The sequence below is a fragment of the Bos indicus genome, chromosome 27 (genome assembly GCF_029378745.1).
Source record: "Bos indicus isolate NIAB-ARS_2022 breed Sahiwal x Tharparkar chromosome 27, NIAB-ARS_B.indTharparkar_mat_pri_1.0, whole genome shotgun sequence".
NCBI lineage: Eukaryota > Metazoa > Chordata > Mammalia > Artiodactyla > Bovidae > Bos > Bos indicus.
This window is the reverse complement of record NC_091786.1, coordinates 17435789-17462051: the sequence shown is the minus strand read 5'-3', so window position 1 is coordinate 17462051 and position 26263 is coordinate 17435789. Positions and strand designations below refer to the sequence as shown.

At 38.7% G+C, this 26263-nt stretch overlaps 1 long non-coding RNA gene and 1 other non-coding gene across 5 annotated transcripts in view; both read left to right on the top strand.

Moving 5' to 3' along the window:
* The window catches only part of LOC139180227 (uncharacterized), a 478513-nt gene that overhangs the window by 70909 nt on the left and 381341 nt on the right, over positions 1 to 26263 (top strand). For all 4 annotated transcript variants that reach the window (XR_011564557.1, XR_011564556.1, XR_011564555.1 and 1 more), the window contains exons 3-5: positions 17619 to 17794; positions 23407 to 23460; positions 24684 to 24811. This is a non-coding gene — a long non-coding RNA (uncharacterized lncRNA). The remainder of the gene's footprint in view (positions 1 to 17618; positions 17795 to 23406; positions 23461 to 24683; positions 24812 to 26263) is intronic.
* On the top strand, positions 2320 to 2391 carry TRNAS-GGA (transfer RNA serine (anticodon GGA)). The gene has a single exon. It is a non-coding gene; the product is annotated as a tRNA-Ser (tRNA).

Below are 26263 nucleotides of genomic sequence, written 5' to 3'. Positions count from 1 at the left end.
AGGACTGTGCTTTATTGGAGACTGTATTTGTTGAATTGATCTCTATATAATGAACACACTTTATAGATTAAAATCTTAATTTGTTAGATTAGTGCATCTTCTTCAAGTGTTTCCACTGCCAAGTTATAGATTAGCTATTCTGAGCAATTTTTTCCAGGATTATGTAAATTACAGATTGAGTCAATGTTTATTGCTGTCTCTAGCAATTAAAGAGGAGAAGGCAATGGCACCCCACTCCAGTACTCTTGCCTGGAAAATCCCATGGACAGAGGAGCCTGGTAGGCTGTAGTTCATGGGGTCGCTGAGGGTCAGACACGACTTCACTTTCACTTTCACTTTTCACTTTCCTGCATTGGAGAAGGAAATGGCAACCCACACCGTGTTCTTGCCTGGAAAATCCCAGGGACGGGGGAGCCTTGTGAGCTGCCGTCTGTGGAGCCACACAGAGTCAGACACGACTGAAGCGATTTAGCAGCAGCTGCAGCAATTAAAGGGCTTCCCTACTAGCTTTGACTGGAGAAGGAAATGGCAACCCAGTCCAGTGTTCTTGCCTGGAGAATCCCAGGGACAGCGGACCCTGGTGGGCTGCCGTCTATGGGGTCGCACAGAGTCGGACACGACTGAAGCAACCTAGCAGCAGCAGGAGCTTTGACAGTAAAGCATCTGCCTGCAATGCAGGAGACCCAGATTCGATCCCTGGTTCAGGAAGATCCCCTGGAGAAGGAAGTGGCAACCCACTCCAGTATCCTTGCCGGGAGGATTTCATAGACAGAGGAGCCTGGCGGGCTACAGTCCATGGGGTTGCAAAGAGTTGAACACAACTGAGCGAGTAACACACACCAGCAATTAAATATTTGAGGGCAACATGAAGACTAAAGAGTTAACCAAATAATACAGAATTATAGCATTAGAAAAGGCAAAGTGTTCTGATTTTTTTGTTTTCCAGTTTTTCTGGGATAAAGATTTCATAATTTTAAGCCCATAAAGTATTAAATTTCTTTAAAGATCTTTGAACCATGTCATTTTTAAACAGTGGCAATATGTATGTGTTCACATACATAAACTATACTTACAACTGGCAGAATAACCAGTTAAAATATGAAAATGAAATCAATAACTTATAATTTATGTTGTTTATCTCTTTCTCTTGCTCAATTAGTTATCTTTTAGGTCATATTTTTGATTTATTTATTTATGTTTTAATATTCAAAGTTGGTCACTAAACCAATGTTAGCTTTAACTCAGTAAGACAGATTTAATGCTATAAAAGTTAAGGATGCAAATATTTTCTGAAATATTGCCCATTGGGAATTTTCTTTGCTTTATATCTGTAAGAACAGGCTCATGATAATGTGAATATTTAATCCTAATTATATGTGATACTTAAAAAAACCTACACACACTTCAGAATTTTACAGACACCGTACAAATCTCACAGGACTATGGGATGAAGTAACAACACCCTCCGAAAGGACTCTGAAAATTAGAATTTAAAATAAAAGTCATGCCAAGCCAGTAGATGAATAGCCAAAGGAACAGTTCATATTTCACATGGTTAGACAGCATCATTTCCACATTCTATGGGGAAAAAAATATTCATTGAATTTTATATTATCTGGCAATTAAAATAAACACAGTTAATTTTCATAACTAAAACAAACTCCATATGTTACCAAAAAGTTCTGAGAATTAAAAGCAATGCTAAAGGCAAAAACATAATTATTACTTCTTTTCTCACATGGATAAAATGAGAAAAGATTTCTTATGATGTAGTTCTAAAGCTTTGATATCTATCTCTAGCTCTTGGAGGTCTTCACAGTCTCTGGTGGGTTACTGGATGAGAACTTTGAGACAAATTTTGGTTTAGGGATTGTAACCTTTGTAACTAATCAGATGGGTATGGCCTGAGGAGCCAAGAATAAAACCAACAGCCTAGAGAAGAGGGATCTTGACTGTAATAACAGCTCTGGGTCTTTGCCTTCTTGCTTCATTCAAAACCTTACTATTATCTTAACAATCAAGTTTTTTCCTGCTGTTTCCAGCCTTTGTCTTTCCATCTGCTTTTTGTTCTGTTTCTCTTCATGTATACAGACGAAGTTTTCAATAGAGCATTTGCTTCTTCAAGTTACTCTCCCATTTTTACAAATCTATTTTTTTTTTTTTTTTTGTCTGCACCACATGGCTTGCTGGATCTTAGTTTCCTGACCCTGAATAGAACCTGTGCCTCCTGCATTGGGAGCATAGAGTCTTAACCACTAGACCACCAGGGAAGTCCCTACAAATCTATTTTAATATGTCTTAAGCATCTCTAAAAAGGCTTCCCTGGTGGCTCAGAGGTTAAAGCGTCTGCTTGGAATGCAGGAGACCCGGGTTCGATCCCTGGGTCGGGAAGATCCCCTGGAGAAGGAAATGGCAACCCACTCCAGTACTCTTGCCTGGAGAATCCCATGGAGGGAGGAGCCTGGTAGGCTACAGTCCATGGGGTTGCAAAGAGTTGGACACAGGACTGAGCGGCTTCACTTTCACTTTCCCTTTTCAAGCATCTCTACTGTGCTTTGAAACCAACCCTTAGCTTTATATTTCCACATTGGCTATCCTGTTTGGAGTTTCAATCTAGACTTGGCATGATTGGATTATAAGAATATCTTGTTTTTAACTTGTTTATAACTATGAAAGGAAGTTTCATCGTTTACAACATTAAGAGCACTTTTGCTGTTCTGCTTGCCTTTGTCTGTAGAAGTTTATCAAAACCTCTTAGATGTTACTCACTATTAAAGTGGAGGACACAAGTGAAAATGCTAGATAAATATATTTATCTGAGATCATGTAAGCAAGTGTAGAATAGTAGTACATTAATTTAGGCACTGCCATGAAAAGAAATTATAAAAACACAAAGCTCAGTTTTCTATTTTTCAGTTTTTGTCATCCGAGAGTTGGTGTTTTCTGCTCATGATTATTTAAACAGGAATTTGTTTAGACAGTGTTGACATCACAAAGGTCTGAGTTCTTTTCATTGTTTTCACTGCTCTTCCGCAGGTGTAAGTAACACCTTGCAGTCCTGGACTCATGGGGATGTGTGCTTGGTGCAAGGCCTGCAGTCATGTCCTTGCATAGAGAGCAGAATACATTGTTCACTGACACTGAGGTTGCTTACATGGCCCGCTCCTGCCCATTTTCATTCATCACAACTCACAGACTCACCGAAACAGAGCTCCAGTGTAACTTTGGAGGTCACTTTGTCTTTTATAGACATGTGTAGAACCCCCAAATTCCTTCCATCTATTGTACATTAGAATTAAAGACTTATTTCATGAGTTCCTTTTTCCTGGACAAGAATATATCAATATGCCTGAAAAGAAAAGAAAACAAAACCCATCAAAAAACCCTTTATAATTAGATGCTGCCTGGAGCACCACGAAAATGATCATCTGACCCATTTTTGGTTGCATTTAGTATTTATTTCCACGACTCATATGTGTATATGCTTTGAGGGTTTCATTTTTTGTCCCAAGATAATATTAAAAAAAAAATTAAAAATAGATTCTAATAAGTAGGTTCTGCTCAAATGTTCTTCCAACATTTTGAGGTGGACCTATCCCCAAAATTGATGTGTATGAGGATTTTAGTACATCATTCACATAAAATAAGTAGTCCAGCCTTTTTAATGGTGGCTATCTAGACATCAACTGCAGTGTTCTGCCCTTAACAGGGAAGTTGTTTCCTATTCTAGACAGAAAGGTCACAAACTGGCCATTAGAGTTCTGTACTTGGATGAACACATAGAAAAAAAATAGAAATTTATAGTGAACTGAATTTTATATTTGCCTCCACATTACAAAACTATTACCCAAAGCTCTCTCACTTGAAAATATTTCCAAGCTTGCTGAAAAGGTAAACATTTGCAAACTGCACTTTGTTTAGTGAGGTCTTCAATATGAAGCACCCTTTATTTATCTTGTTAGCAAGTCAAAAGTTTCTTGTAGAGCTGTTGAGTTAGACTCAACATTTTTTAAAAAGGGGATTATTGTAAGAAAACCAAAGAGCATTAAGAGGCTCTTCAAAAAATACCCTGTTACAATAGTGATATGAAATGTCATCTAGGGTGTTAGAATCTTTTTACAAAAATTTGCTACATCCTCTTATGTAGCAGGAAAAGGTGCCTAGGATCCAGGTCCTGCTACGTTGCCCCCAGAAACCACTCTTGTACGCAGGCGGGTTCTTCAGGAAAAATCTCGCTTTAGCACCAACCAAAAAGAAGGGAGTAAAAGAAAACAGTTGAAAATAACTACTCATACAATATTAAATGACTCATGATTTCATGATCAAAAAGGGCTATTTTACCTCTTTCGCTGCAGTGACAGCAAAGCCCTTCACTTCATAAAGGACCACAGACCTGTTTGTTGCAGATGATAACACACGGTAGTCCTGTGTGTTGGCCTGAGAATTGATGCTCGCCTTGGTTCAGGTGGTAATGACCCTCCTGAACTGTAATCCGTGATACACGGTGCAGATGCTGATAACATCTATTATTGTCATCCTATAAAGAAACTTAATTCTGTTGACAGAAAAATGTGGTTCATTCTACTAGAGTGCCCTTCTGACGGATGGAATAATTATTTTGACCCAGCTTTAGAGCTAGTTACGTTATTTTAAACAGTCACGCTGATAACGGTTTTATAATTTCCTGGGTTTTTATATTTTATGGGTGCATAATAACTGTCCTCATTTATTAAGTTTATCACTGCTTTACAGAGGCATGAATACATTTCAATTAGATTTGTATAAAATGCTGAATCGCAAATTCTTTTCGAAATAGAATGAACTGGGTCTATCATCTTAGTTCAACCCACTCAGATAATTTGATCCTTTTGGCTTAATACACATGTAAAACAAATTGCTCTAGTGAATCTGCATGTAAAATACCACCAGTCCTAAAGGCTCTAACATAAACAATTAGTTCCATGTTTTTATCTCATAGAAACACTGGTTTTCCACACCACAGAAAACAACCTTGCAAAGTTTATATTTCAGAATTATGTTAGGGAGGGGACAGTACATGGTGCAAATAGGCCCCCTTTATTGCTTTGCTGTTGAACAATGAGAAGGTCCCTAAACCATTTCAAATACATAATTAAAGATACCTGCTTGCACTTATTAAACTCAGGGCCACTATAATTCCTATAATGCTGAGCTTACCTCATTATTCACATTGAGCAAAAATTCCACTGGAAATTTAATTTTGAAAGGATGTTATGCTTATCTTAATATGCAGGTCTGCACAACCTATATTTAAAAACCATAAAGAGTTCATGTACCTTTCATTGAAACAAACATATGCTCTTGAAGGTTCTGGAAAGTCAGAAAGCTTGAAGAGAGTTTATTTTTAAAAACATAGTAATGTAGTAGTTTTTCCTTGACTTAAAATATGTTTGGAGTATTTGGGTCGTTAAACAAAGGATATTGTATTAGTTCTTTCAGCTCATCAGTAACCCAACACAGGTCCTTGAAACCGATTATAGAATTCACAGTGGAATTTTGTGACGTCAGTTTCAGTCAATAATTTTTCTAACCTGAAGTGTGCAGTGGCATAGTATGTGGTGTGATAGATAGATACAGAGATAGATAGATTTTTACCATCATTTTCATAACTGTGGACAACTCTGACAAGCTTTAGAAATTAGTATTAGAAAACCTTTCTAACATTTAATATGCCCCCTAAGAAAACTTTCTTATTCTGCACAGATCTTAGGGTAACAAAGGCACATAGTCAGCAGCTGGTAAATATTTACTGGTATATTTACAGAGATCCAATTAGGAATTGGTATCATAGAGATGATACCAAAATAATTTTGAGTATTCAAACGTTTTTTTATATGCCAAACATGACCAAGCCTGCAAAACTGCACTAGAATCTTGTTGTTTGACTTAACATGTTTGGATTAAAATATATTTGAGTTTTATTTTGCCTTTGTGTGGTGTGTATATATGTGTGTGTGAGCATGAGATTATCTAGGAAAGAGAGATTCTGAAACATAAAAATCTGTACAATAGCTATTGGAAGACATTTATTTCTCTTGTATCTTGAATAAAATAACAAGCACCATAGTAGTTTATACATCTTTTCTTGTATATATATCAACGCCAAAATGCTTCATTTACAGTCCAGAATGAGCAGTGACTTCTCTTTTGAGATATTATTTCTTTTGCAAACATTTCTTGGAAAGGATAAAGCTGAAGTGACTGTATTAACTAAAGTTTTTGTTGGTGAGACATTTAGCAAATAAACTAATATTACCTATGTGGTATGTGGGCACCAGCCAAGGTAACTAAATATTTAATCAGTGCATTATAAGTATCAAAAAATCTCTATCTTAAAAACCCAGCTACATTTTGTAGAAGCTAAGTCTTATAAGTTATTATTACATATATATGCATATTTTATTGTGGTAAGAACATTTAACTTGAGATCTTTGCTCAACAACTTTTTTTTTTTTTTGCTCAACAACCTTTTAAGTGTACAATACAATGTTGTGATGATAGGCAAAATGCTGTACAGCAACTCTCTAGAACTTATTTGTCAGCAATAATTAACTTTAATTTTCCAACTTAGAAGTTTAAAGAAAAATGTGTTTTTTTTTTTTATTTGACCAGGAATACATTTTGTTATTGTTGTTTTATTATCATTATTTTAGGTATGGCTGCTTTTTTCCTCAGAATTTGCTCTTTATTATTTTTACTGTTTGAAAATAGTAAGTAGTGTGTCTTCTCATTGGATGCAGTTTGAAGAAGCATACACTTTCTGAAGCTCTGTACTTTACAAACTAATTAGCTCTAACTTCCTGCAACACATAATTGTTACGAGAGTAAAGCCTCATGGGAGGAACTTTTCCTTCTTACCTGCTTTTGGCAAGCCTAGTAAAATTGACGATTTATTGTTGTAAAAAATACTTATTAAAGATTTTCAACTTCCAATTTGCTTTCCTGGGGCTTGAATAGCTAAAAAATTTATCAGTAAGAAACCATTAAAAAAAAAAAATCTATTTCAAGCAGGTAGCACTGGTTGATATTTGATGACACTTTTTGTGATTGTTCCCAATTGAACCAGGAATTCTCTAGGTTTAACCAACTAGAGAATGATAAGAGAATCTATTACATTCCAAAGTAAATAGTTTTAAAATTCTTTTTGAATACTTTGTCAAACAGGGGGAGATTGATATGGTTAAAATTATTCAGTGCTTCTCTAACTGGATGGCAAGATATATATGTTTTTGATAAAATGCAGTGCTCAGCTCAGGGCACAATTAACAAATGCCTGATGAGCTGATTGTGAAAGTGATGATGCTTAGTAGCAGGTTTGTGACTTCAGAGAAAAACCAGTTAATTTTTTTCCATAGCCCATGTTTTTATTTGTTAAACTAACAGCCCATTTTGGGCTTCCTTGATCAGTCTCTTGGTAGATGTTATTTGGGACACACCTTTAAGAGAAGCTTAAATAGTTCTCAGAGATAATTGGCAATGATCATCTCACACTTTAATAACTCATTTAATTCCTGTTCTGCCAAGATAACAGATAAGGAACATTTAATATCAGAAATGAGATAAAAATGATTTCTTATCTTGCACTACCTTTGTGACAATTCATAGATCTACTTAGACTTTTACAAAGTCTGGCAGACAATTGACATGTGTCAGGACACAGATTAATTTCAGAGAGAACCAAATGGAACTATGGGCAAAACTTTGACTTATCAACAAACTTTTCCAAACTGTGTTTCACCAAATATTAGAGTATTCCCTTGCTGAAATAGGTAAGGAGCAGCAGCTGCGCTTTGCTGGAGCAGCCGAGATGAGATATCCCATACCCAAGGTAAGAGAAACCCAAGTAAGATGGTAGATGTTGCAAGAGGGCATCAGAGGGCAGACAAACTGAAACCATACTCACAGGAAACTAGTCAATCTAACCACACTAGGACCACAGCCTTGTCTAACTCAGTGAAACTAAGCCATGCCCGTGGGGCCACCCAAGACAGGCGGGTCATGGTGGAGAGGTCTGACAGAATGTGGTCCACTGGAGAAGGGAATGGCAAACCACTTCAGTATTCTTTCCTTGAGAACCCCATGAACAGTATGAAAAGGCAAAATGATAGGATACTGAAAGAGAAATTTCCTAGATCAGTAGGTGCCCAGTATGCTATTGGAGATCAGTGGAGAAATAACTCCAGAAAGAATGAAGGGATGGAGCCAAAGGAAAAAACGATACCCAGCTGTGGATGTGACTGGTGATAGAAGCAAGGTCCGATGCTGTAAAGAGCAATACTGCATAGGAACCTGGAATGTCAGGTCCATGAATCAAGGCAAATTGGAAGTGGTCAAACAAGAGATGGCAAGAGTGAATGTCGACATTCTAGGAATCAGAGAACTGAAATGGTCTGGAATGGGTGAATTTAACTCCGATGACCATTATATCTACTACTGCGGGCAGGAATCCCTCAGAAGAAATGGAGTAGCCATCATGGTCAACAAAAGAGTCCGAAATGCAGTACTTGGATGCAGTCTCAAAAATGACAGAATGATCTCTGTTCGTTTCCAAGGCAAACCATTCAATATCACAGTAATCCAAGTCTATGCCCCAACCAGTAACACTGAAGAAGCAGAAGTTGAACGTTTCTATGAAGACCTACAAGACCTTTTAGAACTAACACCCAAAAAAGATGTCCTTTTCATTATAGGGGACTGGAATGCAAAAGTAGGAAGTCAAGAGATACCTGGAGTAACAGGCAAATTTGGCCTTGGAATACGGAATGAAGCCGGGCAAAGACTAACAGAGTTTTGCCAAGAAAATGCACTGGTCATAGCAAACACCCTCTTCCAACAACACAAGAGAAGACTCTACACATGGACATCACCAGATGGTCAACACCAAAATCAGATTTATTATGTTCTTTGCAGCCAAAGATGGAGAAGCTCTATATAGTCAACAAAAATAAGACCGGGAACTGACTGTGGCTCAGATCATGAACTCCTTATTGCCAAATTCAGACTAATTTAGAAGAAAGTAGGGAAAACCACTAGACCATTCAGGTATGACCTAAATCAAATCCCTTATGATTATACAGTGGAAGTGAGAAATAGATTTAGGGACTAGATCTGATATATAGAGTCCCTGATGAACTATGGAATGAGGTTCGTGACATTGTACAGGGGACAGGGATCAAGACCATCCCCATGGAAAAGAAATGCAAAAAAGCAAAACGGTGGTCTGGGGAGGCCTTACAAATAGCTGTGAAAAGAAGAGAAGCGAAAAGCAAAGGAGAAAAGGAAAGATATAAGCATCTGAATGCAGAGTTCCAAAGAATAGCAAGAAGAGATAAGAAAGCCTTCCTCAGCAATCAATGCAAAGAAATAAAGGAAAACAACAGAATGGGAAAGACTAGAGATCTCTTCAAGAAAATTAGAGATACCAAGGGAACATTTCATGCAAAGATGGGCTCGATAAAGGACAGAAATGGTATGGACCTAACAGAAGCAGAAGATATCAAGAAGAGGTGGCAAGAATACACAGAAGAACTGTACAAAAAAGATCTTCACGACCCAGATAATCACGATGGTGTGGTCACTGACTTAGAGCCAGACATCCTGGAATGTGAAGTCAAGTGGGCCTTAGAAAGCATCACTATGAACAAAGCTAGTGGAGGTGATGGAATTCCAGGTGACCTATTTCAAATCCTGAAAGATGATGCTGTGAAAGTGCTGCACTCAATATGCCAGCAAATTTGGAAACTCAGCAGTGGCCACAGGACTGGAAGAGAACAGTTTTCATTCCAATCCCAAAGAAAGGCAATGCCAAAGAATGCTCAAACTACCGCACAATTGCACTCATCTCACATGCTAATAAGGTAATGCTCAAAAATCTCCAAGCCGGGCTTCAGCAATACATGAATCATGAACTTCCAGATGTTCAAGCTGGTTTTAGAAAAGGCGGAGGAACCAGAGATCAAATTGCCAACATCCACTGGATCATGGAAAAAGCAAGAGAGTTCCAGAAAAACATCTATTTCTGCTTTATTGACTATGCCAAAGCCTTTGACTGTGTGGATCACAATAAACTATGGAAAACTCTGAAAGAGAAGGAAATACCAGACCACCTGACCTGCCTCTTGAGAAATCTGTATGCAGGTCAGGAAGCAACAGTTAGAACTGGACATGGAACAACAGACTGGTTCCAAATAGGAAAAGGAGTACGTCAAGGCTGTATATTGTCATCCTGCTTATTTAACTTATATGCAGAGTACATCATGAGAAACGCTGGACTGGAAGAAGCACAAGCTGGAATCAAGATTGCCGGGAGAAATATCAATAACCTCAGATATGCAGATGACACCACCCTTATGGCAGAAAGTGAAGAGGAACTCAAAAGCCTCTTGATGAAAGTGAAAGTGAAGAGTGAAAAAGTTGGCTTTAAGCTCAACATTCAGAAAACGAAGATCTTGGCATCCAGTCCCATCACTTCATGGGAAATAGATAGTGAAACAGTGGAAACAGTATCAGACTTTATTTTTCTGGGCTCCAAAATCACTGCAGATGGTGACTGCAGCCATGAAATTAAAAGATGCTTTCTCCTTGGAAGGAAAGTTATGACCAACCTAGATAGCATATTCAAAAGCAGAGACATTACTTTGCCAACAGAGGTTCGTCTAGTCAAGGCTATGGTTTTTCCTTGGTCATGTATGGATGTGAGAGTTGGACTGTGAAGAAGGCTGAGCGCCGAAGAATTGATGCTTTTGAACTGTGGTGTTGGAGAAGACTCTTGAGAGTCCCTTGGACTGCAAGGAGATCCACCCAGTCCATTCTTAAGGAGATCAGCCCTGGGATTTCTTTGGAAGGAATGATGCTACAGCTGAAACTCCAGTACTTTGGCCACCTCATGCAAAGAGTTGACTCATTGGAAAAGACTCTGATGCTGGGAGGGATTGGGGGCAGGAGGAGAAGTGGACGACAGAGGATGAGATGGCTGGATGGCATCACTGACTCGATGGATGTGACTCTTGAGTCGCTCAGGGAGTGTGTGATGGACAGGGAGGCCTGGCCTGCTGCGATTCATGGGGTCTCAAGAGTCGGACTCGGCTGAGAGACTGAACTGAGCTTGCTGAAATAAGCATGGAAAATATTGGGTTAAGTAAAATTAAACACATTCTTTTGCAGAAGATCTCAGAACCTTTAATACATGAATATGAATGGAAAACATCTCTAAATATGCCATATGGTTTGCATCTCCTGGTGCTGCCTTCAGTAGCATTTTCAGAATGCCAGTTTCCTTCCTAACCATGTGGCCAGGCAGGTTTTCTTTTGGGTGAAGTTTCCCAGAGGGTTGCATTCCAGTGAGCTGATTACTGATCCTTAGTCACTGACTTGCCTTTGTGAGTTTGCCAGTCTGCTGAGAGCTTTTCTTTATCCCTTCAAAATGTCTATGCAGAGTAGTCTAGTTACCATTTAGAGTTTTTAATTTTTAACCTCATTTAATTCTATGGCTGCTAATTCTCATCCTTGGCTGTTATTCTTTGCAACTTTTCTTATTACTAAACTGTACAGAAAGAGAGCCTCTTAAATCTTGTGAAAAATAAGAACTGATATATTTTGAATCTGACAGTGATATAGTATACTTGATCAGCATTTCTAAAAATTTCATTGTCTTTTAATTATTTCTCTAGTAGGGCATCATGAGAATTAGCAGACCTAGAATAAATTGTTAGATGACGACACAAGGAAACTGTAATTTCACCTGTCATCAACTTGTGTCTCTTCCTAAGCGAAATGAGCATTTTAGGAAATAAACAAATACAGTCAATCTAAGTGAAGAAAATGAAGGTCTTTCTGTCTGAAGTCACAGTGATGCTGTATTTTCTGAACTTCAGAAATGACGGGAACAGTAGGGTTGTAGAAGGGACAGGAAATGTTGCAGCAAATGGGTGAGATAGAGAAAAAAAGGATCATTATTAGTGTTTTCGTCATTATTTTCGAAGGCAGTTATGTTTAGTCATGGAAGAAATCCAGCTTCGTGAAAATGAAAGTGTCAGCTGTGTCTGACTCTTTGTGACCCTATGGACCCGCCAGGCGCTCTGTCCTTGGGATTGTCCAGGCAAGAATACTAGAGTGGGTTGCCATTTCCTCCTCCATGGGATATTCCCAACTCAGGGATTGAACCCACATTTCCTTCATTACAGGCAGATTGTTAACTGTCTGAGCCACTGGGGAGGCCCTATGATGAACACGAAATATTCTCTTTACTTCTGCCTATGAATTCTTCAGTTCAGTAGCTCAGTCATACCCAAGTCTTTGCGACCCCATAGACTACAGCACGCCAGGCTGTCCATCACCAACTCCCAGAGCTTGCTCAAACTCATGTCCATCAAGTCAGTGATGCCATCCAACCCTCTCTCCTCTGTCATCCCCTTCTCCTCCTGCCTTCAATCTTTCCCAGCATCAGGGTCTTTTCCAATGAGTCAGTGCTTTACATCAGGTGGCCACAATATTGGAGTTTCAACTTCAGCATCAGTCCTTCCAATGAATATTCAGGATTGATTTCCTTTAGGGTTGACTGGCTTGATTAGTATATTTAATTGTAGGTTCTTGATTTGATATTTTGATATGAATATCTGCAGCACTGACACATTCAACAAAGGTACTAATACTCTTCTCTGAGCTTGCCCAGGCTCATTGCTCAAATTATCAGGATAAATTGAATACTCAGAAGGAAAAAAAAATTGTTATAGTGCTATTTTAAAATTCCATTTTTCCTCCTGGCCAAGTTGCACTTATGAAATCAATCTCTCCTTGCCTGTGATTTCTAATACACGGTAAGAGTGCTACTAAATGTAGAATTATTACATTTTGCCCTGTATCTCAGTTACAGTGTCACATGGCTTTTTGATTGCAACCGGCAGCCTGTCCATACTCTAAATACATGACTCTGCATCTACTGCCCAGATGGTAGGAACTTCTCCAGGATCATTAAAGATGGAAATTCTATACTCAAGTGAAAAGCAAGCCTCTGTTTAAAGTCAAGAGTCCAGTTGTTTATTGTTGTTCAGTCATGACACAACAAAAGGACACTCTCTGACTTAAAGAGCACTGGAGATAGAAAAAAGGAAATCAGTTTGATGATTTCAAGAATAGTTATTGTCTGAGGTCAAACAAAGTATCATAACCATGCCTGGAAGATTTTGGCAAGAATGAATTTGATGATCTATCTCAAAGTCTAAACTAGATCCTAACTAATCAGAATTTGGGTCAGAAGCGTGCTCTTGACATCAGTGTGTGGAGTGCTGAACAATTAGCCAAATTCACTGTTCCGTGTTCTCGACTTTTCCCCAAGGATTTGAAGGCATCCTGTTGTGACCAATATCTAGGCCCTGAATCCTTTGTTTCCAGGGTGGCCTTCCTGGTTGCTTTGATGAGTTTTCTTTGTTTTCACTCCAACAACAGTGTGCATTTCAGCTTGCTTTCTTTCTTCCTTGTTAAAAAGAAAACAAACCCATCATTAACTTTCTTAAATGCAAGGCTGCTATTGTTTCTACTCAACTGAACTAATAAAATGAATAGCAATGGGAAATTTTCTGATGGATGCCTTCTAAATGATTACTATTATTGGGTGCCTTTAAACTTATGTTAAATGGGGATGGCATGCTATCAAACAAACTCTTTCGCTATTTTTAGTGTGTAGATAGGAGAACATGAAAAAGTTTTTTCCTTTTCTTTGTAATTTACAATAAAATAAAACCAGATTGTTGTGGCAGTTTTACTAGCCATTCATTGTTTTCTTTTTTGCCTAAAACTAAAACAAAACAGAACAAAACAAAAAACCGTCTCTCATATCTACATATTGAGGATTCATTGTAACAGAGTTTCAGATTAGTTATTCTTTATGAATCTTCTAAAATTTATTGAAAGTGCATATTGTTTTTGGTGGAGTGAAATTTACTATTTTTTTCCCTAACATACTTTAATAAGTGTTATTAAACTATTAAACATCCTCAAACTAATCACCAGAATTTTACTTTTTTAACAAAGAAAAAAAATACAGACATAACTATTATCAAAGTAATCTTTGTTTAGCTAGTCATATTTTAATTGGTAACTTTGCAATGTCTGAAATATCCATGGAGTATAATTTATAGTTTGGCCATAGGTATACAGTAGGATTAACCAGCTTTCAAACAGATTTAAAACATCTGAAAGAAACGCTGGTTTTGTTTTTGTTTTTGTTTTTGTTTTTTTTTTACCAAATCACAAACACTGCAAATTAATTCTTATGAGACACAGAAATAATTAAAAGGAATAAATGTTCCTGGTGTAGGTTATCAGCAGTGCCTGTTACCTCCACCTGGAGAACACACCCCAAATCTATCCAGCTCCACATTTCCACTATTTCCACTACTTGGTTCAAGGCATTCCATCTCCCTTTAATACGCCTGTAATTTCTACTGTCTGATCTCCCTGATAAGGCTCTTTTCCCTGCTTCAGTTCTATGAGAAACATAAATAAGATCCAACTACAGCCTGGGAAAACCCTCTATTGATTTCCCTTTATACTTGAATCTAAAATCCTGAGTTTGACCTTACTCCTATCTACACTTTCTTGCCTCCCTGATTTCATCTCACATCACCCCCAGCCCCCCATTCTCCTTTTGGGAACTTGGCTGGCCTCCTCTTCTCAAATATACTGAATTTCTTCCTTCCTGAGATGTATGGCACTAGCTGCTTTCTCTTCCTACAGGTCTCTTCCTCCAGAATTTTTCAAGACTTGCTTTTTTTTCAGTCAGTTCATTTCAGCTGAATATGATCTTTTGGGAGCTTTATTCAACTGCCCAAACTAGAATAAAACGCCTCCCAATTACTCCTTGTCTTGCTTTAACTCCGTCATAGCACTTATCACATTGTATTACTGTATTACTCCCCATCATTCCTTATCAATCACTTCCCCTTTTATTTTTCTTTTACCATTTATCACTGTGGTCTCTGAATGGACTGGAAGAACCATCATAACTATGTATCAGATAAAAGGTTAATATTCAAAATATATAAGTAACTCATACAACTTAATAGCAAGAAAAACAAATAGTCTGATAAGGAAATGGACAGAGAATCTGAATAGACATGTTTCCAAAGAAAACATATAAATGACCAAGAGACAGGTGAAAAGATGCTCCACATCACTAGTCATCAGGGAAATGCAAATCGAAGCTATAATGAGATACCATGTTACACTTGTTAGCACGGGTGTCATCAAAACACGTGAGTTAAGAGCTGTTGGTGTGTGTGGGTGTAAAGAAAAAAGAGCCCTAATGCACTGTTGGTGAGAATGTAAATTGAGCCCTATGTCTAGAATAAAAAATTTCTATGAATTTACTGAAATATGAAAAAATGGTAACACAGGAAATAAGAACAGAATTCCAAATATTAAGTCCTCTTCAATTTTTGAAGCAAGTTTCATCCCAAAATGTCTAATCATTGTAAGTATGTCCATGTTGTATCAGACCCTACTTTCCAGGCCTTCTGGTCTTCGTAGTGTTTCTAGTGTCCACTAATCAAAATGTCTAATTTCTGCGGGGCTCTTACACTGAATCCAGGATTATGTTGGCCTTTTAATGTAGTCCTTTCCTATTTCTTTATCCCTTATTGCTTTTAAGAAATGAGGTGATCCTTAATTCTGAGTCTATGGAACTGCATTCCCAGACTTGAGTCCCAGAATATTAAATTCAGTTCCTTTATAGCTGCTGCTGTGAGCCATCCACTTAATGTTAGTACTGGGGGCTCCGTTGCAGCAAACCTTGCCGCGTCTCTGAATGATCACCACCTTTATATTGAGTTTTTCTGTATTCACTAGTGAAAAAATGAGAAATATATTAATGAAAGTACAAATGAAAAACTTGCTATTCCACAATCCTATATCTTCATTAAATGTGTAAAAGTGTCAGTTGTAAGGCTTGATCTTGAGTGCTCATTATTGGAAGGAAAACCACATAGCTGCCTGGAATGCTTCGTAAATTGTGAGACCTCTTGGCTTCCGTGCTTCTTTTGCATTGTACTGTCAAATTTAAAGTGAAATCAAGACTCAGACTTTATGACTCAGTGACACTTAGAAATCAATTATGATTTCATTGAAAGTTACATTATTGAATATATATATATATGAGTGTTGTATACATTGATACAAAGTATAAATGGCTGTATATATGACATAAAGGTTTGCTACTTCATGTAATTTATGTAGTGTTTTTATTTTCAGGAAAATGTCATCTTAGTACATATTTATACCCTTTATCTACATCAGTAAATTTGAAAAATCAGTGTAGAAATGCTGGCATTACTAGTGATGTTGTCTTCTTGAAGATATGTAGAACTTGAATTTTAGTTATAGTTCAAAAATGTTGTACTATGATTTCATCTTAAACAAGTCTGAAAAGTGAAACGCTTTTGTTTTGCCTATAACTTCAGCATTTACTTTAGCTATGCTGATGTGCAGATTATCAGAGTCTAAGAAATAAGGAGTTAACTTAATAATGTCTACAGTTCTTATTGCTATCTGCAGTGAACTCCTGTTCAAATGCAGGTTTGAGTAGTTCTTCAACAAAGAATCAGCTTTTGAAAATTGATAGAGGATGAGGCATATGAGATATATTTTGTTTCTGTTTTCTTTTCTTCTTTTGCCTTTTTTTACTGAAAATGATTTTGTTAAAAGCAGGAAGGTAAATGAAACCAGGACTTAGTATGCTTTTGGGACAGAAGCATCCCAGTAACCTAAGATCCTCCAATTATAGTTCAGGAGAATGAAAGTGTCTCTTTAGGACAAGGGTAATTTAATTAGTAGTTGTTGATAGTATATATTGCATGTATACCACTCCTTGAAATAGCACATTTTATTTTGCTAGTTCCCATCTTGGCTAGAAACTCTCAAGCCAGTGCCATTATTTGTGTTAGAGTAAATGTTCTGCCATAATAACCAAGATACTCTCAACATGCTCTCAAAATCAGGTTGATTTTAGTAGATTTTAGAGGCAGAAATAGAGAGGGTTCTGTTCTAAAACTTGTGTGAAAAACTGAACAGCAACTGGAATATAAAGCGAGTGCATGCAGAGTATATGTTTGCTGCTGAACTTTATCCGGAATTAAGCATGAGGCCAGACCAGATGGTGCTTACAGAGAAAGTTGGCCTAACTCCTTTCCAGACATGGGCTATTCCAGTATGGTGTGGGCATGTGAGAATAAGATAGCTGGTATAGCTAAGTTTGGAGAAGGCAATGGCAACCCACTCCAGTACGCTGGCCTGGAAAATCCCATGGACGGAGGAGCCTGGTAGGCTGCAGTCCATGGGGTCACGAAGAGTCAGACGCAACTGAGCGACTTCACTTTCACTTTTCACTTTCATGCATTTGAGAAGAAAATGGCAACCCACTTCAGTGTTCTTGCCTGGAGAATCACAGGGATGGGGGCGCCTGGTGGGCTGCCATCTCTGGGATCACACAGAGTTGGACACGACTGAAGCGACTTAGCAGCAGCAGCATAGCTAAGTTAGGGCTTCCCAAGTGGCTCTAGTGGTAAGGAATTTGTCTTCCCATGCAGGAGATGTAGGAGACACAAGTTCCATCCTTGGGTTGGGAAGATCCCCTGGAGTAAGAAATGACAACCTGCTCCACTATTCTTGCCTGGAAAATTCCATGGACCAGGTAGCCTGACAGGCTACAGCCCATGGTGCTGCAGAGAGTTGGGCCTGACTGAGCGACTAAGCACATGCACAGGTAGGTTAAATTTTTAAAACTCGCTAGTCTTGAGATATTGCTTACCATTGATATACAGATTTTTTTCAGTTGTTGAATGAGCTTCTTCAAAGGATTGTTGTACATATTGGATTGGTAAAAAAAATTTGTCTGGGTTTTCCTGCAACATCATTTCAGTCAGTTCAGTTAAGTTCAGTCACTCAGTCGTGTCCGACTCTTTGTGACCCCGTGAATCACAGCACGCCAGGCCTCCCTGTCCATCACCAACTCCCCGAGTTCACTCAGACTCATGTCCATTGAGTCAGTGATGCCATCCAGCCATCTCATCCTCTGTCGTCCACTTCTCCTCTTGCCCCCAATCCCTCCCAGCATCAGAGTCTTTTCCAATGAGTCAACTCTTCACATCAGGTGGCCAAAACACTGGAGTTTCAGCTTTAGCATCATTCCTTCCAAAGAAATCCCAGGGCTGATCTCCTTCAGAATGGACTGATTGGATCTCCTTGCAGTCCAAGGGACTCTCAAGAGTCTTCTCCAACACCACAGTTCAAAAGCATCAATTCTTTGGTGCTCAGCCTTCTTCACAGTCCAACTCTCACATCCATACATGACCACAGGAAAAACCTAGACTAGATGGACCTTTGTTGGCAAAGTAATGTCTCTGCTTTTGAATATACTGTCTAGGTTGGTCATAACTTTCCTTCCAAGGAGTAAACGTCTTTTAATCTCATGGCTGCAGTCACCATCTGCAGTGATTTTGGAGCCCAAAAAAATAAAGTCTGACACTGTTTCTACTGTTTCCCCATCTATTTCCCATGAAGTGATGGGACCGGATGCCATGATCTTCATTTTCTGAATGTTGAGCTTTAAGCCAACTTTTTCACTCTCCACTTTCACTTTCATCAAGAGGCTTTTGAGTTCCTCTTCACTTTCTGCCATAAGGGTGGTGTCATCTGAATATCTGAGGTTATCCATATTTCTCCCGGCAATCTTGATTCCAGCTTGTGTTTCTTCCAGTCCAGCATTTCTCATGATGTACTCTGCATATAAGTTAAATAAGCAGGATGACAATATACACCCTTGATGTACTCCTTTTCCTATTTGGAACCGGTCTGCTGTTCCATGTCCAGTTCTAACTGTTGCTTCCTGACCTGCATACAAGTTTCTCAAGAGGCAAGTCAGGTGGTCTGGTATTCCCATCTCTTTCAGAATTTCCCACAGTTTATTGTGATCCACATAATCAAAGGCTTTGGCATAGTCAATAAAGCAGAAATAGATGTTTTTCTGGAACTCTCTTGCTTTTTCCATGATCCAGCAGATGTTGGCAATTTGGTCTCTGGTTCCTCTGCCTTTTCTAAAACCAGCTTGAACATCAGGAAGTTCACAGTTCACATATTGCTGAAGCCTGGCTGGGAGAGTTTTGAGCATTACTTTACTAGTGTGAGATGAGTGCCATTGTGTGGTAGTTTGAGCATTCTTTGGCATTGCCTTTCTTTGGGATTTTTCCAAATTTGCTGGCATATTGAGTGCAGCACTTTCACAGCATCATCTTTCAGGATTTGAAATAGGTCACCTGGAATTCCATCACCTCCACTAGCTTTGTTCATAGTGATGCTTTCTAAGGCCCACTTGACTTCACATTCCAGGATGTCTGGCTCTAAGTCAGTGACCACACCATCGTGATTATCTGGATCGTGAAGATCTTTTTTGTACAGTTCTTCTGTGTATTCTTGTCACCTCTTCTTGATATGTTCTGCTTCTGTTGGGTCCATACCATTTCTGTCCTTTATCGAGCCCATCGTTGCATGAAATGTTCCCTTGGTATCTCTAATTTTCTTGAAGAGATCTCTAGTCTTTCCCATTCTGTTGTTTTCCTCTATTTCTTTGCATTGATTGCTGAGGAAGGCTTTCTTATCTCTTATTACTATTCTTTGGAACTCTGCATTCAGATGCTTATATCTTTCCTTTTCTCTTTTGCTTTTCACTTCTCTTCTTTTCACAGCTATTTGTAAGGCCTTCCCAGACAGCCATTTTGCTTTTTTGCATTTCTTTTCCATGGGGATGGTCTTGATCCCTGTCCCCTGTACAATGTCACGAACCTCATTCCATAGTTCATTAGGCACTCTATCTATCAGATCTAGGCCCTAAATCTATTTCTCACTTCCACTGTATAATCATAAGGGACGTCTTGGCCAACTCAGTACTTGTGAGATTGAAATAGGAGATACAGATAAAGCAGCCAGTACATAATAAGAATGCAGAGGGCACTAGCGTTCTCTCTTGCCCTCCTATTATCATGTATATTTACAGTAATCTTTGGGAAACTGTATAATGCAGTGAGTGGCTCAGAGGGAAGTCTCTGGAGTTTGTATAACAAAAACATACCCAAATAGAAATGAAAATAACAAAAGGAAAAAAGCAAAGTGAGTTTAAGTCTAGAGTCGAATAATTAGTGATTTATTTTCTCTGAGGCCAGTTTCTTCATCAATAACTTAGTGATGTAATAGTGTCAATACTGTCAGCTGCAAAGCACCAGAAACTTGTGATTGAACAAAGCTGGTTCATTGACATGTTTCAGTGAGGAAGAACACACATCCTGGGGACCCTGGAACATGTCAGCAGGGAAGTGTTAGAAAGAAATGATAGGATTTGGGCTTTTGTCAAGCGATTTTGGAGACGGCTCAAAGAAGCAAAGTTTTATTCTGGATTGGAGGCTGTTAGGGAGTGGGGTGTCCTGCCTGGAAAATCCCATGGACGGAGGAACCTGGTAGGCTGCAGTCCATGGGGTCGTTAAGAGTCGGACGCGACTGAACGACTTCACTTTCACTTTTCACTTTCATGCATTGGAGGAGGAAATGGCAACTCACTCCAGTGTTCTTGCCTAGAGAATCCCAGGGACGGCGGAGCCTGGTGGGCTGCCGTCTCTGGGATCACACAGAGTCGGACACAACTGAAGCGACTTAGCAGCAGCAGCAGCATGACAGAGGAATGGAGGAGGCTCAGGTAGTAACTGGTGAAGGAGTGGCAACCCCTCCTTTTAGCCAGGTTAAGAGGACCTTCGCTTACTTCTGTGGTTTGGTAAATGCTGTTTTTATCTGGGTTCAGACTTGATTATGGGGCGGTGATACTTTTGTCCTGCTCCGTCCTCATCACAGTGTGATCCCACCGGATGGCTCTGTGTGAGATAGAGTATGTGCACCAGGAGAACATCAAGCTCCAGCTCCCTGCCTTTCCGGCTGCTCTTCTCTTTCTCCCTAGTGGTAACCATAGTATATTTTAATTAAAGAGAAAACCCACTTTAACAGCCTAGGATGGTGCCTGTTACTTCAAAATATGTTCCGTATTATTATTTTCATCATGGATGCCAGGTTTTTCACTATGACAGTCCTATTTAAGATATCCTGTCTTGTTATGTTTAGACTTGATTTCTGATTTGGAAAATAGGGACGTATTTCCTCAGTCCGCAAAAGAAGCCCTCAAGTAGGACAATGACATCTCCCACTGTTATTTCTCTGCTTCCCGGTTTCTAGTCCAACTTCGAAGAAGTTGAGAGGATGATAATATCAGATCTTGTAGTGCTTTTAAACACAATTTAAATGTTATTCTTGTAAGTAATGTGAGTTACGGGTAATCTCTGGATATTTTAGTAGGTGGATAGTATTGAACAGAGGTCAAGAGCATGTTGTCTGTCTAGAGGTAGTCTGCCTGGGTTTGAATGCCCCCTCAGCCTTGTACTGACTATATAATCTTTGTGTGAAGAAAACACACCTCTGTGCTTCTTCACACTCTATAATTCTGACTTTGGATGTATAGATTTTCCACATATTAAGCAATTCTCTGACACCAGCTCGATGTCCTGAAGTTGAACTCTATTCTGACAGTAGAGGTCAGACCCTTATCCCACAGGATTGTCTCTCTTGCTCCCTCAGATGCCAATTTAAGTCCCAGCTAGTCAGCTGTATTTCTGACCGGTCAGCTGTAGATAAATTGGGGTTCCCATGACCTCCTCCTTGGCTTTGATAATTTGGTAGACTGTCTGACAGAACTTAGGGAAACACTTAACATTAACCTGTTGCTTGTAAAAGGATACAGATGAACAACCAGATGGAAGAGGTGAGTGCATAGTGCAAGGTGTGGGGTAAGGGGCGTGGAGCTTCCTTGCCGAGTCTGGGTTTGCCACTCTCCCAGCAACCCCATATATTCAGCAACCCAGAACATTCCAGACTCTGTACTGGTGACTTTTATGCAGGTTTCATTATATAGTCATGATCCATAGTTAACTCAGTTTCCACCGCTTTCCCACTTCCAGGAGAAAGGCGGGTAGGAGGGGGAGGTGGAAAGTTTCTAGCTTCTAATTATGGCTTGGTAACCAAGCTTGATCCTGAAGGTAGCTTGGAGCCCAGGAAAAGTCGCCTCATTAGAGCAAGACACTTCTATCACCCAGGAAATTCCAAAGGATTTAAGAGCTGGGTCAGGAACTAGGATCAAAGACCAAGTATTAGAACAAAAGATCCTCTTAGTGCTCTTATCACTCAGAAAATTACAAGGGTTTTAGGATGTCTGTGTCAGGAACTGCCAGCAGAGACCAATATATATAATTTCTATTATTTCACACTAGGAACATTTTTTTTTTTTTAACCTTCGGTGCCTCAGTATCTTCAGATCTAAATGAATTGCAAATACCTGCTTCATAGAGGCAGTGTGAAGATTAAAGGAAATAAAACATTAAAGTGCTTAGAACAAATGCATGGGATATAATAAGCATTAACAGCAACATACAATAAATGCCAGCACAGTAGATTATGTAGCCCTTTAACTCCGGTCATTTCATCCAGTGGGGAAGGAGCTTGAGATGAACAACAAATATTCATTGCTAAGGACTCTGTATCAGATACAGAAACTGTCAGATGTAGAAATAACTACAGTACCTGCCTTCAGGGAGCTCACTATAATATAGCTGAGAAATACATGGAAAGGTAAATACCTAAATAAGCCTGTAAAAATTCAGTACAGATGTCTATCATTGGTGATAAGAATTGCAGTGTCTTTGAGGAATGAGAATTAACTTCTCTAGACAGGCAAAATTCAGTGATATAGATGGTAGATGAGCTGAGTCTTGGGTGATTGATAGAATTTGACCATTCAGAGAGATGATGAAAGAGCACTCACTCTAGATAGATGGAACTTCAAGGGCAAATGTATGAGAATAAGATGATAAAAATCCCAGCAACAACAACAGTAACGTAGCCACAGAAGCAGAGTAGGATACGTACTGAACATAAACGCAAGCACTCAGCCAAGCACTTGAATTTATTATCTCATTTAATCTTCTTTATGACCTTATAGAAAAGGTAAAATCATTATCCTCATTTAGAGAGGGAAACAAAGCTTAGGCATTTTAATTAATTTGTTTGCAGTTGCTAAACTAGCAAGCGCTGGGCTGCATTTTAACCCTAAGCTAATGCACTCTAGCTCCCAACTCTTAACCTCCACTGTTTGGTTTCCCTTTAAACGATCTTTGTATATATCATACCATTTAAGGTCCCCGGTAACCAACCCAAATCAGTGTGACTGTGGTCAGATCATGCAAAGTATTTAATGCAATGTCATAAATTTTTTTTTTCTCTCTTGTGTAGAATGGTGAATCCATTGCTGTTTGGAGGAGTGAAGTGGTATAATTTTTTTTAAAGGTATTTAAACCAATAACCCTGTTTTTTTTATTTACCACAAGTATTTTTAAAAAACTCCACCATGGTCAAACTGATGTCTCTATAGAGGAAAGGGCCTAACAAAGTGAGGCAAGATTGTATTGAAAAATATTTCTTTCATTTGCAGAAAAACTTGCCATATATGTATTTTTTTTCTATGAGGTCATATTTTTCTCCGGTTTTAAGCCTCACATATAAAGAGTCAACCCACATACCTATGCCATTGAGAAAGAAAAAGGACAATGAGAAACATTGAGAAACCTTGAGAAAGAAAAATCATTAGATTTACTGATAGACATTAAAGACCAGTACATTAAGAATTACTCACTTCAAAAACCACTACAATATTGTAAAGTAATTAGCCTCCAATTAAATAATTAAAAAAAAAATTACTCACTTAAATTGTTCAGTAAGTAACAAAAGGGGCCAAAGTGCTTGGTTAAAAAAAAAAGATGATTATTCCAAACAACAAACCCATTTGTGTTCAAGCAAACAGCTGCTCCTTTTTCATTTCATAGACTTCCCTGATAGCTCAGTTGGTGAAGAATCTGCCTGCAATGCTGGAGACCCCAGTTCAATTCCTGGGTCAGGAGATCTGGAGATGGGATAGGCTACCCAGTTTCCATTTGGTACTTATTGAAATGTCTATAATTTATTCATCTCAGGATACATTTATACATCTGTAGTGCCATTACTTTGGCTTATCTAATTGTCTTTGAAATTAAATAAACTGTTGAACAAGATAAAAGATAAAACTCAAGGGAGAACAATGGATTTAGACAAAGTTGTTCTTGAGTGGAAAATAGATCACAAAAGTAAAGGATTTTTGTCAATTGGTCTGTAATAACCATTGTATGCCTTGTCAATCATGAATTTAAATTCTCTGAATTTGCATTTATAACTCTATGGATTATATTGCATTCATCTCCTGATAGTTTCCTCCATACTTCAATTATCTTTTAAATGTCATAAAAACCAAGTTTTTAAAAGTGCAGTTTTTCCAAGTGCAGTTCTTAGTTATGTAGAACTGACTCTGATAGTTAAGAGTGGAATAGGAATCAAAGGCTATTCCAAGTGCAGTACAAATTTGCAGTCTACAAATTACAAGCATGGTTTGGAATTTACTTTTCTAAATTTTAATTTGCATCTATTTAATTAACTTATGGTTTCCTTCTTTCTGGAATATTCTATGAAACCTTTACTAGGCTCCCCAGGAACCATCAGTGGAACAAGTTACTGGGAATGTGTTGAGTCTCCTTAACTGGGGAGAGGACCCAAGGATGTTACCATTCATGTTGAAGAGTGTTACCCCCGTGGAGAGCACAGACCTTAGGTAAGAAAGACTGGAGTTTGGATCACTGCTCTGTCTCTTGCTAGAAGTGGAGTCTTGGACAAGGTATTTAGACAGTCTGAATTTTGGCTTCCTCATTTGAAAACAAAACAAAACAAACAAAAACTCACCTCCTGAAGTTGTTATGCAAAACAGTGAATGTATATTTTCAATATTTATTGTCAAAATGCTTTGCACAGGGCTGGTATAATAATACACATTTATTAAATGTGAACTCTCAGCATCAGTAAGTTATTGAGCTAGAACATTTGAAGACTTTCCAGTCTAGGGATTATATAATACTCTTTTTTTTTTTTTTTTCTTAAATTACTTGTCTGTACTTAAGATTCTGCATCCAGTTTCAGTGTGTGGAGGTTTTCCCCACAGCACCAAGCAATTATGACCCCAGGGAGTGTCCTACAATTCAGTCCAGTTCTGACACAATCTACCCAGGGACATCATCAGATTCCATAGGTTAAGGGCTTAGTTCAGCAAGACTACTTTCTGCTTCAGATGCCAATTGTGAATCCAGTTTATCGTGTTTTGACCTATTGGCTGTAATCAGAGGTCCCTCTACCCTCTCCTTGGATTCCATTTATTTGCTGGGGTGGCTCACAGAACTCGGGAAACTAGTTTACTCACTAGATTACTGGTTCATTATAAATGATATTAAAGGATATGAAGCAGCAGCTGATGAAATATACAGGTCAGTGTCCTGAGGAGAAAAGCTTCTATTCTGGTGGACTTTGGGACATGGAGGCATGTGGAAGTGTTCTAGCTTGCCAGCCCAGAACGGATTCAAACTCTGTCCTTTGGGGCTTTTATTGAGGTTATTATTACATAGGCGCGATTGGTTAAATCATTGTCTGTTGGCAGTTGACTCAGCCTCCAGCCTCTCCTCTCCCTGGAGGTCAGGGGATGGAATTAAAAATTCCAAACTTCTTATACTTTTCTGTCTCTGAATTCACTCAGTATGACAATTTGTGAGTCCATCCATGTTGCTGCAAATGCCATTATTTCATTCTTTTTGAATGGATTTATAATATTCCCTTGTATACATGTACCACATGTTTATCTGTTCCTCTGTTGATGGACTTTTAGGTTATTTCCATATCTTGGCAATTGTATACAGTACTGCAGTGAACAGTGGCATGCATGTTCCCTTTGGGACCCTGTTTTTCTTCAGGTGTATCATGATTTAATCAATTGATTAAATGAGTGGCCATTGACAGTTGACTTGACCTCCAGCCCCTCTTCCCTCCCTGGAGGTCAGGGGGTGGGGTTAAAAGTTCAAACCCTCCATTTCTGGTTGTTTTTCCTGGTAATCAGCACCCCTCTGTAGGATCTATCCAGAAGTCACCTCATTAACATAAAAAAAGAGACTTTCATTGTTCTTAGCACTTAGGAAATTCTAAGGGTTTTAGGAGCTCTGTGCCAGAAGCAGTGACCAGGACC